Raw genomic sequence first — 16188 nt, 5'->3', positions numbered from 1 at the left:
CTGATCCAATCAGGGAGCCCTGGCTGATAGTTATAAACTAGAATGTAAATCCCTGCCCTCCCCTTCACTGTTTGAGCACACAGCATTGCCCTTTTGTGAAGGGCACTGCTTGTCACTGACCACTCAGGTGTTTCCTTTCTTCCTGGTGGTGGAAATTGAATAAAGATTCGTGCACCTTGTGTCTCTCACTGTGTCTCACACCTGCACGAAAATAAATAAATAAATAAATAAATAAACTGTATTGCTGTATTCAGCTGCACAGGCAGCCAGCACCACTGTTGCTGCTGCAGCCTGGGCCTGCTCATACTGTTAAAGCTTGGGGCTTGCCTACGCCTCAGCACTGCTGCTGCAGCCTGAGCCTGCTCCCACTGAGAAAAGAGAAAAAAATAAATAGGAATGTCAAAGGTTCTGAGAGCTGGCTGTGAAGAAGCCGGACCAGTGTCAAGCACTATTCACATGTAAATAAAGGGTACTTTGGTGACAGGATACTGGTCTCTGTGGAATTATTTCATCAATGATGTTGAATGCTTGGAGATATCAATACAAATCTGCTCCTCATGAAGCCTAACTGTACCTCCATACAAAATGGGCGAAACTATCTTTTTAAGTAGTGTTCCAATATTAACTGATGAGCCAGCTCCACACTGAGCATATAATGGGCAGTTCATACATTTCTAGATAATGTCAAGCTCAGCAGCGCATTCATAAACTCTCACTGACTAATCAAGAGTGACAAGCTTGATGATAAACAAATGCATCAGTAGACATCTCTGCAGTTTTAAACCTGACTATCAGTCCTTAATTCTGTCTATGAGGAGAAAGAAACTTAGATTAGATTCCCTACAGTGTGGAAACAGGCCCTTCAACCCAACAAATCCACACCGACCCTCCGAAGAGGAACCCACCCAGACCCATTTCCTTCTGACTAGTGCACCTAACACCATGGGCAATTTAGCATGGCCAAATCACCTGACATGCACATCTTTGGATTGTGGGAGGAAACTGGAGCACCCAGACAAAACCCACACACACACGGGGAGAATGTGCAAACTCCACACAGTCACCCCGAGGCTGGAATTGAACCTGGGACCCTGGTGCTGTGAGGCAACAGTGCTAACCACTGAGTCACCGTGCTGCCCCATAAACTTGCGATGGCCGGGAATCAAACCCGGGTCAACTGCTTGGAAGGCAGCTATGCTCACCACTATACCACCATCGCACTGTAACAGAACTTTAGCACAATCCCCAAATATAGTTTACAAGACTCTTATCTTACTTGTCCAAGACAACACTCTCTAAAAACCGATTAGGGTAAGTCCAAACGGACTAAATTCGTAGAATTTGGAAACTATTTTGTACCCAGCCAAGCACAAAGTTTGAGAACGCTCAGTTTTCTGTGAACTTTCAGTCTTCTGCCAGGGGTGAAAATATTTTGCAGCATTTGGAAGAACCTTTTCACTTAACTCATGATTTCATTTGAATCTTCTTTTTTTTGTTAATTCTCACAAAGGCCACGAACAATACGCTGAATTGCGTTGACAGGAAAACGTTCAGTATTGCCAAAAGCAATATCCATTTCCCATACAATGTCAGCTTGCATTTGTACAGTGCCAATAAAACACCCCAAGGTGTTTCTCAGTAGTTAGGAAAAATTGGAATTAGGAAGCAATAATGGAATAATTGTTAGGGTGGAGATGCTGAACGTGGAGGGTTACATTTTTCAGTAGAAAGCCTTCAGATTTGCTGCTTCCAATTTTCGTTCTCATGAAATGACTACAGATATTTGCAATCAACTCTCAGTCAAACGGACTGATCTTTTCAGGGTCTTTGACCTAGTCAAACATGCCAAGATGGTTTGCAACTGTGGTTGACAGGGCCTTTAGCTATACCATCCCCCAAACTTCTGCCCTCACCCCTTCACCCCCTCTCCCACAAGAGCGATCGGGTCCCTTTGGTCCTCACTTGCCATCCCATCGGCATCCACATTCAAAGGATCATTAGTAACCATTTCTGCCCTCTTCAGCAGGATACCACCACCAGATGCACATTTTGCACACCTCCCCCTCCCTTGTTAGCATTCTACAGGCATCACTCCCTCTGGCCCACCCTGGTCCACCCGTCCTTCACTCCCAACATCTCCCCATGCCCCCTCAACACCTTCCCATGCAATCTCAGAAGGTGTAACACCTACCCTATTACCCCCTGCCACCACACTCTCCACAGCTCCAGACACACCTTCCAGGTGAAGCAGCCCTTTACCTGCACTTCACTCAATCCAGTTTTCTGTATTCACAGCTCACAGTGTGGTCTCCTGTACAACAGGGAGAGGAAGCACTGACTGGGAGACCACTTTGCAGAATACCTACCTTCTGGTTACCTGCCACATCAACACAGCACCCTGTTCCATGGCCAACGTCTCTGTCTCAGGCTTATTGCAGTACCCTGGTGAAACTCAGCACCAGCTGGAGGAACACCTCGGTTTGCACTTGAGGACCCTGCAGCCTTTGGGACTCAACATCGAGTTCAATAATCTGAGGGCCTGAACAATTTCTCCCATGTCTTTACCCCCAACCTCCACACACCAGACCTTGTCATCACATGGGCTGCTGCCACAACCAACCCATCATCAGATGGTAATGGTTCCTATTAGCAGCTATTGGTTCCCCCAGGCTGACCTTTACCCATTCCTTTGTCTGCCCGACGGTTACTTTCTCTCTCTGGGCTCCAACTCCACATTCGTTCACTCTTCCCCTTCGCCCCCACCCCACCTTCAGCATATATACCAACCTTATCTTAGCTACAATCAGTTCTGAAGAAGAGTCACGGGACCCAAAACGTTAACTCTGCTTTCTCTCTACAGATGCTGCCGGACCAGCTGAGATTTTCCAGCAATTTCTGTTTTTGTTTCTGATTTGCAACAGTGTTAGAAAAACAAGGTCGGTGAATGCGAGTGAAAATCATCCCTCTGTTTCTTCTGCATTGATATAAAGCATCAAATAACTTGCTTAAGTAGCTGGTTCATGGTAAACGTCATTATTGAACAAGTTCATTATTGTTATGCCTTACAAGGGCCGAGCGGGGGAGCTGAAAATGTAGCAGCACCAATAACTCACTTGGATGTGTGTTGTTCACAGACCTCCTTTTAATTTGTGTATCAGATAAAAAAAAGACACAATTAATGATATAATGGTACCATTACACGCAGCATTGTTCTGAGCTTGGTGTATTTTCTTCAGAGTAAATTGACTGAACACTCCATGATGATGTAAAAGTAACTGCACAATCTGGTCTGAATTTAGTGCTTGGCTGAAAGATTTTCGAGCAGCTACTGATTATAGGACTGATCTGGGCTGATTTCAAATCCAGAGATGGAAATTCCATAGGTTCTTTGAAAAACAAATTCAAGAATCAATGACAAAAGAAAAGGATGCTGAGGCAGCGAATGAGAAAGTCGACATTGTGTTCAAAAATGTCAAGCAAGGAAATATAAATCATGACCGTCCAGAATAGTGCAAACTATATACAGTTTAAAAATAACTATATTTTACATACGTCAGCATTGCTGAACTGGGACTGAATCAGCAGGTTCCCAATATGTTGTCCATTTCACATTTTAGTCTTGTTTCGAGCTTGTTTCTTTGCCTCTGTGAATTTGGAATCTGGGTGAATGTTTATCCTGTAGATGTTTTATCAAAACATTACTATCTGGTGAGGCCACTTTGAATGGTTCCTCACTTTTCACTCTTCTTGTTTGACTGTAACAGGATTTTTATGAAATGGATATCCTTCGTAATGAGTGTATAACTGTGAAGACACTTGGACCACAAACAATGCAATCAGTTTTCTTGAATTTAAAATAAAAATAGTTTTGTTATACTTAATCTAGTCTATGTAAAATTAAAAATAACCCTGATATTTAAACATGCACAAAGTTCACACCTGCAAATAGATTACATTGTGGAAGGGCGAGTGAAGCAAATTTAGAATGCAGTAAAATTGAGGGGGTATACAGCTGTTGAAAGTTGACTGTCTTCTGGCTGAACTTGACATTGCTGTTATTTTTGGTGTCAAGGTGATTTAAAGATTGAGCTGAAACATTTATCTGTTCTCCTGCAGCTGCTGGGCTAAGTTCTTTCTAAACTCTGTCAGTGGAAACTGGATTGTCAAAATCAACAGACAGGGTTTGAAACTTGGAGAGAGAGAGAGAGAGAGAGAGAGAGAACATAGAACATAGAACATAGAAGAATACAGCGCAGTACAGGCCCTTTGGCCCTCGATGTTGCGCCGATCCAAAGATACCATTCTGGTTTTGGGCCTATCAGTATCTTAAATTTGTTCAGTTCTGCAGAGAAAACTATTTCTTAAACATATGAAGAGCTAGTCAGCTGACTGATCTCAGGAACTGACTAGTGACCTAGCTATTATCATTGCTAGTCAGTCATAGAGTCCTACTGCACAGAGACAGGCCCTTTGGCTCAAAACAGTCCATGCCAGACAAATGTCCATCAACGCTATTTCAGTTGTCTGGTTTACATTAGACCATGATAAATAGGATCAGGCATAAGCTGTTCATCCCATCAAATCTGCTCCACCATTCAACAGGAACATGACAGTTATATCTAAGCGCAGGCTTTCCATGTTGGGATGGCTCCCACACAACTGAGCAGCTGATTATTGTTCTGATGCTTTAGTAATGGTATAAAAGATGATGGCCCTTTCATACCCCTGCAAACCAATTGGTATTGATGTATTTTTACACAAGGGTTGTTTCCATTTCAATGGAAGGTATGTTAACCCAAATGTGCAACCATCTTTGGTTGTGCTCCCAATTCACTGGATGTAGTCTTCAATATTTATTGGGAGTCTAAGAGATTAGTCCGGTGAGTTCAGGGCATATTCGGATGGTGGATATCAGAGGGATAATTGGGTGGTCAGCAGTCAAGAGTAGTCAGAAGGTTGTTGGAGATAGTCAGGGGTTTAGTTGGTGAGTCAGATGGGATTAGAGGATAATGGTAACTTCAGTGGATAGCGGAACAAGTCAATTCTACATTTTTCCAGAAATTATAACTGCTTTTAATCCATCTAATATCTATTAATAACCTTGTAGGTATGTGAGCTGGAAAGTTCTGATGTCTCTAACTTTACATGAGAATTGGAGACCTTTTCTGAGGGTTCAGGACACCAGGTAATTGCCCATTGGAGGTTTAAAATTAACAATCAACTTTTGCATAGTCATTAGTTTAAGGATTAGAGTCCCAGAGTAATACAGCATAGAAACAGGCCCTTCTACCGATCAGTTATGTGCCTACCAGCAATCACCAATCTATACTAATCCATTTACCCATACTTGGTCCATAGCCTACTCGAACAAAGAGCAAAGAACAAAGAAGATTACAGCACAGGAACAGGCCCTTTGCTCTTCCAAACCTGTGCCGATCCAGATCCTCTATCTAAACCTGCCACTTATTTTCTAAGGATCTGTATCTCTCTGGTCCCTGCCCATTCATGTATCTATCTAGATACATCTTAAATGAGGCTATTGTTCCTGCCCCTACCACCTCTGCTGGCAACACGTTCCAGGCTTCCACCACCCTCTACGTAAAGAACTTTCCATGCATAATTGAGTTGGAGACGCTGGTGTTGGACTGGCGTGTACAAAGTTAAAAATCACACAACACTAGGTTATAGTCCAAAAGCCTTATTTGGAAGCACACTAGCTTTTGGAGCGCTGCTCCTTCATCAGGTGTTTGTGGATAATAAGATTGTAAGACACAGAATTTATAGCAAAAGTTTCCAGTGTGATGTAACTGAAATTATATATTGAAAAAGATCCGAATTGTTTGTTAAGTCTCCTATCTTTTAGAATGACCATGGTGGTATCAGTTCTTACATATGTAAATCGCAAAACTCCAAGGTTTTTCGTTGTCCATGGGGTTGGCCTCAAATGGGACCTTGGGTTCATGTCACAGTACAGGTGACCCCATTGCACTATGCACACACACAGACAGACGGACACACACACACACTCAGACCCTCTTTCATACACTTACACATACACTCCCACACACACCCTCTCATAGACTTAAAACCCTTTACACTCACACACATACACACACACCCTCACAGACACTCATAACCCCTCACTCCCCATCCCCCCAACACACACACACACACACCCATATGCACACAAACATATATAAGTTTGTGGGGTGAATTTGTACTTGCAGAATTAAATTTTATTTTGCTCAATATCTGCATGAATCCATGTAAGATTCTGAAAATCCGTTTTTTAGATTAGAATCAGTCTGACCATTATGGCAGCCTCACAGGGAGTTAACACCTTCAGTACCTTATCTGGGCCGACATGACACCAATTGTTAAAGTGCACTTGAGAATGTACCTTTTTAAAAAAGTTTTGCGATTTACATATGAAAGAACTGATACCAACAAGGTCATTCTAAAAGATGAGAGACTTACAAATAATTCAGTTCTTTTTCAATATGTAATTTCAGTTACATCACACTGGAAACTGTTGCTATAAATTCTGTGTCTTCCAACCTGAGGCATTGTACATTGGTGAAACCTACCAGAGGCTACGGCAACAGATGAATGGGCACCGCACAACAATCAACAGAGAGGAGTGGTCCCTCCCAGTTGGAGACACACTTCAGCGGTCCAGGACATTCAACCTCGGACCTTCGGGTGACAGGCAGCAGCGAAAAGTGGCCAAGCAGAGGCTGATAGCTAAGTTCCGTACCCATAGGGAAGGCTCAACCAGAACCTTGGGTTCATGTCACACTACAGGTGACCACCATTGCACTATACACACACACAGACATTCCTACAAACACACATGCACACACACGCACTCCTATACACAGACATGCACACAGACACTCTCACGCACTCCTACAGACACACACACTCCCACACTCACACGTGCACCCTCTCACAGACTTAGACCCCTTTACACACACACATATACACTCACTCTCGCAGACACTCACAAACCCCCACCCCAGACACACACACACACATATACACATATATATTTTTGGGGTGAATTTGTACTTGCAGAGCTACATTGTCATTTGCTCAAAAACTGCATGAATCCATGTAAGACTCTGCTAACTCATTCTTTAGATTAAAATCAGTCTAAACAGTATGGCACAGACAACAGCACACAGGGGGCTAACAACTTCAACGCATTATCTGGGCTGACACCAATTGTTAAAGTTAACCTGAGAATGTAACATTTAAAAAAGTTTTGTGATTTACATATGGAAGAAGTGAAACTAACATGGTCACTCTAACAGATGAGAGACTTAACAAACAGTCAAGGTATTTTTCAATGTATAATTTCAGTTACATCACACTGTAAACTTTTACTATAACTTCTGTGTCTTACAATTATGTACTCCACAACCACTGATGAAGGAGCAGCGCTCCGAAAGCTAGTGCTTCCAATTAAATCTGTTGGACTATAACCTGGTGTTGTGTGATTTTTAACTTTCCACGCTCCCCTCAACCTTTCCCCTCTCACTTTGAACTCGTGACCCCTTGTAATTGGGTTCCGCATTCTGGGTGAAAGCTTCTTGCTATCCAGCCTTTCTGTACCTCTCATGATTTTGTAGACTTCAGTCAGCTGCGCACCCACCCACAACCTGCTTCTTCCCAATGAAAATAATCCTAATCTACCCAATGTCTCCTAATAACTCGTACCCTCCATACCAGACAACATCCTGGTGAACCTCCTCTGCACCTCTCCAAAGCATCCACATCTTTTGTTACCAGAACTGTACGCAGTATTCCAAATGTGGCCAAACCAAAGTCTTATACAACTGTAACATGACCTGCCAACTCTTGTACTCAATACCCTGTCCGATGACAGAAAGCATGCTGTATGCCTTCTTGACCACTCTATTGACCTGCGTTGCCATCTTCGGGGAACAATGGACCTGAACACCCAGATCTCTCTGTATATCAATTTTCCTCAGGATTTTTCCATTTCTTGTATAGCTCGCTCTTGAATTGGATCTTCCAAAATGCATCACCTCACATTTGTCTGGGTTTAACTCCATTTGCCATTCTCTGCCAATCTCTCCAATCTATCTATATTCTGCTGTGTTCTCTGACAGTCCTCTTCACTATCTGCTACTTCACCAAACTTAGTGTCATTTGCAACCTATAGCTTCCTCCAAATCATTTATGCATATCACAAACAACAGTGGTCCCAGCACGGATCTCTATGGAACACCACTGGTCACAGGTCTTCATTTTGAAAAGCTCCTTTCCACTACTATTCCCTGTCTCCTGTTGCCCAGCCAGTTCTCTATCCATTTGGCTCAAAAATCCTGGAACCCATGCGACTTCACTTTCTTCATCAGCCTACCACGGGGAATCGTATCAAATGCCTTACTAAAGTCCATGTGTATGACATCTACATCCCTTCTCTCATCAGTCAACTTTGTCACCTCTTCAAAGAATTCTCTTAGGTTTGTAAGACATGATCGTCCCTGCACAAAACCATGCTGCCCATCTCTGATAAGCCAATTTTCTTTCAAATGGCTATATATTGTATCCCTCAGTATCCTCTCCAGTAACTTCCCTACCACTGACATCAGACTCACAGGTCTGTAATTTCCTGGATCACCCCTGCTACACTTCCTAAACAAAGGGACAACATTAGCAATTCTCCAGTCCTCTGCGACACCTCTACCACCACCCCCACCGTGTCCAAGGATGCTACTAAGATATCTGTTAAAGCCCCAGCTATTTTCTCTCTTGATTCCCTCAATAACATGGGATATATCCCATCCAAACCAGGGCACTTGTCCATCTTAATGTCTTTTAGGATACCCAACACTTCCTCCCACCTTATGCCGACTTGACCTAGAGTAATCAAAGGTCTATTCCTAAACTCAACATCCACCACCTCTCTCTCCGATGCAAAGTATTCATTAAGAATTTCACCCATTTTCTCTAACTCTATCTTTCCTCCTTTGTCCTTGAGTGGGCCAATCCTTTCCCTAGTTACCCTCTTGCTCCTTACACATGAATAAAGGGCTTTGGGGTTTTCCTTAACCCTGTTTGCTAACAATATCACATGACCCCTTTTAGCTCTCTTAATTCCTCATTTCAGATTGGTCCTATATTCCCGATATTCTTCCAAAGCTTCATCTATCTTCAATCATCTAGACTTTATGTACACATCCTTTTTCCTCTTAGCTAGTCTCACAATTTCACCTATCACCCATGGTTCCGTAACTTTGTCATTTCTTTTCCCTCATTTTCACAGGAACATATCTCTCCTGAACTCTAATCAACCCCCCTTTAAAAGCCTCTCACATATTGAATGTGCATTTCCCTTCAAATAGCTGCTCCCAATCTACATTCCCCAGCTCCTGCCAAACTTTGGTACAGTTGGCCTTCCTCCACTCTTCCTTTAGGACCACTCTCATCTTTGTCCATGAGTATTCTAAAACTCATGGAATTGTGATCACTATTCCCAAAGTAGTCTCCTACTGAAAGTTCAACCACCTAGGTCCAGTACGGCCCCTTCCCAAGTTGGACTATTACATACTACTCTAGAAAACCCTCCTGGATGCTCCTTACAAATTCTGCTTCATCCAGACCTCTAAAGCTAAGTGAATCCCAGTCAATTCCCAAGTTGGACTATTACATACTACTCTAGAAAACCCTCCTGGATGCTCCTTACAAATTCTGCTCCATCCAGACCTCTAAAGCTAAGTGAATCCCAGTCAATGTGGGGAAATTAAAACCTCCTCTCACCACTACCCTGTTGCTCCTACATCTTTCTATGATCTCTCAACATATGTGTACCTCTATTTAATGTTTGCTGTTGGGAGGTCTGTAGTACAGTCCCATCATTGTTACCATACCCTTGCTATGCCATGGTATTTTATGTGGTTGTTCAAATGCCTTGTAAATGTTTCAAGAGTATCTGCAATTGCTCTCAATATAGTCTCCTCTACGTTGGGGACCATTTCAGGGAACATCTCTGGGACACACGCACCAAACAACCCCACCTCCCTGTTGCCAACCACTTCAATTCCTTCTCCCCTTCCCCCAAGGACATGCAAATCCTAGGCCTCCTCCACGGCCAAATCCAAGCCACCCAATGACTGGAGGAAGAACGCTTAATCTTTCGCATTGGGACCCTCCAACCACACGGCATCCACATTGACTTCACTAGTTTCCTCATCTCCCATGTTCCCACCTCATCCTAGATCCAACCCTTCAATTTGGCACTGTCCTCTTGACCTGTCCTTACCTGTCCAACTTCCTTCCCACCTACCCGGTCCACCCTCCCCATCGACCTATCACAATTACCCCACATCTGCATTCATCTATCTCCTTCCCACCTACATTGGCCCCAGTCCCACCCCAAACCACCTATTTATCTCTCATCTGTCTTCCCCCTCCACATTCCTGAGGAAGGGCTTCTACCAAAAAAGTTGATTCTCCTGCTCCTCGGATGCCGCCTGACCTGCTGTGCTTTCTCAGCACCATACTTTTGAACTCTGACTCTCCAGCATCTATAGTCCTTAATTTCTCCGACCTAAGCCACATTACCCCCTGCAACACCCAACCCTCCCCCCCCCCCCCACCTCCATCCAAGGTCCCAAAGGATGCTTCCAAACTTGACAAGAGATTTTCCTGCACCTCCACATAAGTCATCTACTGTGTCTGTTGCTCTTGATGTGGTCTCCTCTACATAGGCGAGACAGGACGCCAACTCGAGGAACGTTTTCAGTGAACATCTCTGGGACACACGCACTAAACAACCTCACCGCCGGTGGCTGAACACTTCAACTCCCCTTCCACCCCATCAAGGACATGCACATCTTGGGCCTCCTCCGCCATTAAATCCTAGCCACCCGATGCCTGGAGGAAGAATGCCTCATCTTCCACCTTGGGACCCTCTAACCACACGGGATGAATATCGATTTCACCAGTTTCCTCATTTCCCCTCCCCCCCCCCACCTTAACTGAAATCCAACCCTCTGACTTGGCACTGCCTCCTGAACTATCCTACCTGTTCATCTTCCTTCCCATCTATCTGCCTCACCCTCTGCTCTGACCTTTCACCATCATTCCCCACCTTCATCCACCTATTGCATTGCCATCTACCTCACCTCACAGCCCCATCACTCCTCTCATTTATGTCACAACCCCATTGGGCCCCCCCACATTCCTGATGAAGAGCTTATGTGCGAAATGTCGACTCTCTTGCTCCTCGGCTGTTGCCTGACCAGCTTTTCCAACACCACACTTTTTTGACACTTTCTCCTCCCATATTTCTACCACCCTCAGGGTGAAATTCTTTTTCTCAGATCCCCTCTGAACTACTTACTCCTCACTACTGGCATCTCATCTTGACACGTCTGCCATGGGGAAAAGATTCTCATGATCTGCCCTATCTATGGTTCTCACAATATTGTATAACACATTCGGATCCTTCTGAGGTGTCCCAATGTGCATCCTATGTGGACGTCCAATCTCCAAATATCCAGAGGGCAGGACCATCTGGATCAATAATTGAGAGTAGCTCCAAACAAAACAGTAGTTTCTGGAAAAGCTCAGCAGGTCTGGCAGCATCTGTGGAGAGAAAACAAAGTTAACATTTCGGGTCCAGTGACCCTTTCTCATAACTGATGATAGCGAGGAAAACGTTGGTTTATATGCAGACGATAGGGTGGGGGAGGGGGTAAGGAGTAATCAGTAGGTGTGAATAGAGCCCAAAGAGAGAGAACAGTTGGACATACATTGGAGTCATTAAAGATCTGGCTGGGATGGCGAATACCTATTAGTGGAGACTGTTAGTGGCTAACAATAGGTAGTGTATAACAGCATAACAAGGCCTGTGATAACAAGGCCTGTGGGGTAGGGGGCTAGGACATGGGGGAGTTCAGGTCCTAAAATTATTGAACTCGATATTGAGTCTGGAGAGTTGCAGGGTTCCCAAGAAAATGATGCTTTTATGTAGCTCCAAGCAGACGTACCCACTTCAGTATCCAAAATCAGGTGCTGATACTTAACAGAACTGTCTGATTACAAATTAAATGGGCTGATTTCTTCTTAACATATAATCGTCAAATTTTCCAAGTCATAATCTTGCACAATTACCATTAGTTTTGTGGCTGATATTGTTTCATATCAATTGGACTGGTTGTAACTTCTGAGATTGTCCAAAAAGTCATCTTTACTAACACTCTGCAACTTCCTATAAGCTGAAGCCAACAGCTATTTTTCCCATTATTGGGCATTCATTACAGTGTCACAAATTACTAGCTAACAGCCAGGAGTTAGTCTCTGTCAAACTGAGTCCAGTTTGTGCTTTGATGAACTTTCCAGAGATGGGACCAATGTGTGTGTCATTTAAATACCAGTTTGTGGATGTCTTTGTCCCAAAAGATTTTGGTGTGCATCAAATCTAAACCATGGTTGTTTGTTAGTGAATGTAAAGTCTGACAAAGGATTAGATTAGATTACGTACAGTGTGGAAATGGGCCATTTGGCCCAACAAGTCCACACTGACCCTCCGAAGAGCAACCCATCCAGCCCCATTCCCCTAACCTATATTTACCCCTGAATAAGGCACCTAACACTATGGGCAATTTAACCAATTCACCTAACCTGCAAATCTTTGGATTGTAGGAGGAAACCCACGCAGACAGGGGGAGAATGTGCAGACTCCACACAGACAGTCGCCCGAGGGAGGAGTCGAACTTGGGTCCCTGGCGCTGTGAGGCAGTAGTGCTAACCACTGAGCCATTGTGCCGCCCCAGGTAGTTAAATATATTTCAGCTCTTTCTTGCTATTTTTTCAAATGCGTCTTGTGTCAATTGCTGCAAATATTGACCTTCCTTTAAGATTGCTGGGAAAATAGATATAATGACCCATTTTCTTGACCTGTGCAGGTTTCTTGACCTATGTGGTTAACTGGGACTGAGCTAGCTATTGATGTTTAAAACATCCTCCACGGGAGACTGAGACAAGCCTTTGTCTTGGAAGTAAAGCACAGCAGTCACCTTCACTCTTTTTAAAAAGGACATCTGAATGTGCCTGGATACATTTAAGCTTCCTTCCACTCAGAGTGGTGATGGGTCTTTGTTTGCCTAACTAAAGAACACTAATTGTCTTGTTGTCTGTTATATTTGATGGTCTCAGTTAGTGCAGGGCACACAGAGCTAGAGCAAACGATATCTCCTCCCCTTGTTCCCCTTCAATTTGTTCAAACGTCACCTTCGGCTATTGACACTGAGCGGAAGCCTAACTCTTTTGGGAATTCATGCACGTGAGCCTGGAAATTCAAATAAGCAAGATCACGTGGGGTGAACACAAAGCAAAAAATAACTGCGGATGCTGGAAATGGAATGTAAAAAAGGAGACACTCAGCAGGTTTGGCATCATCTGTTGAGAGAGAAAATCAGTTAACACTTCAAATCCAATGTGACTGTTCCTAAGAAGGGTCTTTCAGACTCGAAAATTTAATTCTGTTTCTGTCTCCACATATGCTGTGCAACCTGCTGTGTTTCTCCAGCATTTTCCGCTTTATTATGGTGTTGATCCATCCCAATTTATTGGGCTAGGGTGCAAAATCAACCTGCACTTATAAGGGTTAGTATTGCCACAAACAGGCAGGACTACTTTATGCCACAGAACCAACAAACCTAAATTTTTAAAAAAAGGGCAATTTGGCACTGGAGTCATAGAGACATACAGAGTGGAAACAGATCCTTTGGTCCAACCAATCCATGCTGACTATAATCCCAAACTAAACTAGTCCCACCTGTCTGTGCTTAGCCCATTTCTCTCCAAACCTTTCCTTTTCATGTACTATTCATATGTCTTTTAAACGTTGTAACTGTTCCTGCATCCATCACTTTCTATGGATGTTCACTCTACACAAACAACTCTCTGTGTAAAAAAGTGCTCCTTTTTAAACATTTCTCCTTTAACTTCTCACCTTTCTCCACCCCTTAGTCTTGAAATCCCCATCCGAGGGAAATAACTCCTGCCATTCACCTTATCTGCACCCTTCATAGTTATTTTATCAACCTCTATAATGTCACCACTCAACCTCCTACACACCAGCCTCCCCTTAAGACTCAAACCCTCCAATCCCAGCAACATCCTGGTAAATCTCTTCTGAACCTTCTCCAGTTTAATAGTATCCTTCCTATAATAGGATAACCAGAACTGCATACAGTACTCCAGAAGAGGCCTCAAAAACATTCTGTACAACTTCCTGTCCCAACTCTTATACTCAAATGTCTGAGCAATGAGGGCAGTAATGTTTCAGTCGGCTTCTACTTAGTGGGGAGCCCTATGAACATGCAGCTTATAAATTTAAATGTATCATTGCAGGTAGATATTTCAAATTCAATTAATTAATCAGCATAAACCTGCAACAAAAAAATCTTGCATCAACAATCAGAACTATGAAACTACTACATTGTCATAAATAGCCACATGATTCACTCACTTCCTCTATGGAAGAAAATCTGTCCCTATCTGGTCTGACCTGTTTGTGATTCACAACAATGTGATTGACTCAAACCCAAAGAATGCTGGAGAAACTCAGCAGAGACAAACAGAGTTAACACTTCAAGGCTGGTATGATTCTTCTTCAGAGCATTTTAGTGATTCACCACCACTTTTTCAAGAACACTTAGGGATGGTATTGGAAGAAATTTTCACATCTGTGGAACGAATTATGAAACAAAACCCAGCTGAGAGGGAGAGATAGAGCCTTGCTTCAATACCTCACCCAATATCTTACTTGATCTTTCACACATTTGCAGATAACCATCTCCTATCTTTTGGAAGGATTATTCTCAACCTTTGCCCTACTTGCAGAGGAAGTGACTTCACCCATATGTTTGTCATGTCTCATTTTTGTATTCTCTGGTCTTTCCATGAATTTTTCTTGACTGATAATGATTTAATCAGGTGAAAGACATAAGAATTTTAGATCTGGACACTTGCCCCTCTCTTCTTGGCTGATTTTTTTGTGTTTCTTCTTTTTTGTTGTTAATTCTAGTTTTTGCATATTAGGTGGCACTGGAGAATGGTGATTTTATACAAATTTCACTGTGCTCCCGTACTTGAGTACATGTGACAATAAAGCCTGATTCTAATTCTAATTTAACAGACAGTGTCACCCTCCCTCAGCATTCAGCACATCATCCATCTTGATTTTATACTCAAGTTCCTTGCTTGAAATCATGACTTCTGGATTCAGAGCTGAATGCTACTCACTGAGCTATGGATAACATTCATGTGGAATCTGTGGAGACTTCTCTAACTCAACAATGTATTATCTATTAAACCTTCCCCTGTTGGCAATATTTGGGTGAGAAAGATTGAGAATCTGCCAAAAAAGCAAACCGCTGGCACTATTATAAAAATGATATGAAAATTGGCTCAACTCAAGATGGAAGAAATCTAACTATATTTCCGAGGAAAGGAGACTAGATGTCTGCTTCATATGGTTTATATGACACTGAAATAGTCCATTTGGCCCAACTACTCCATGCTGGTGCTTAGGTTCTGCTTGAACCTCTTCCCATCATTCCTCATGTAAATCTATCAATTTGATCCTCTATTCCCTTTTGACTCGTGCTTATCAAGATTATTCTCAAATGCAACTAAACTATTTGCTTTGACCACTTCCTGTGGTAGTGAATTCTACGTGTTAATCACATTATAGTTAAAGAGGTTGCTGCCAAATATTTATAAACCAATTTTCACAATACATGTACTCAACTTTCAACGTGGTGATCTTTGTGAAGAAACACAATTTCTGATCATCACAAAACAGCATGAGGTTATTGGATCGATAATTTGTTGTGCATCACCATTTCTGTCAGTAATAGTTTGGTGGGATTACCATTTACCAATCACAAATCAGATGGCTTTCCCCATCACGTTGCTAATGTCAAATGGAATAGAAAACCTTCAACTGTGTCTGGCAAGACTTAAGACAAAGTAGTAGAAGTAGGCCATTCAGCCCATTGTGTCTGCTCTGCCATTCAATGAGATCACAGCTGATCTGATAATCTTCAATTCCCCATAACCCTTGATTCCCTTACCAATTCAAAATCTGTCTATCTCAGCCTTGAATACACTCAATGACCCAGCCTCGACAGCCCTCCGCAG

General features: G+C 42.9%; 1 non-coding gene across 1 annotated transcript; it reads right to left on the bottom strand.

Moving 5' to 3' along the window:
• Window positions 1-1147: 1147 nt before the first annotated feature.
• trnag-ucc lies at window positions 1148-1219 on the bottom strand. The gene has a single exon. It is a non-coding gene; the product is annotated as a tRNA-Gly (tRNA).
• Window positions 1220-16188: the final 14969 nt, after the last annotated feature.

This window comes from Chiloscyllium plagiosum, chromosome 17 (assembly GCF_004010195.1).
Source record: "Chiloscyllium plagiosum isolate BGI_BamShark_2017 chromosome 17, ASM401019v2, whole genome shotgun sequence".
Lineage (NCBI taxonomy): Eukaryota > Metazoa > Chordata > Chondrichthyes > Orectolobiformes > Hemiscylliidae > Chiloscyllium > Chiloscyllium plagiosum.
The sequence above is the reverse complement of the archived record's forward strand: the minus strand, read 5'-3'. Positions and strand labels throughout refer to the sequence as shown.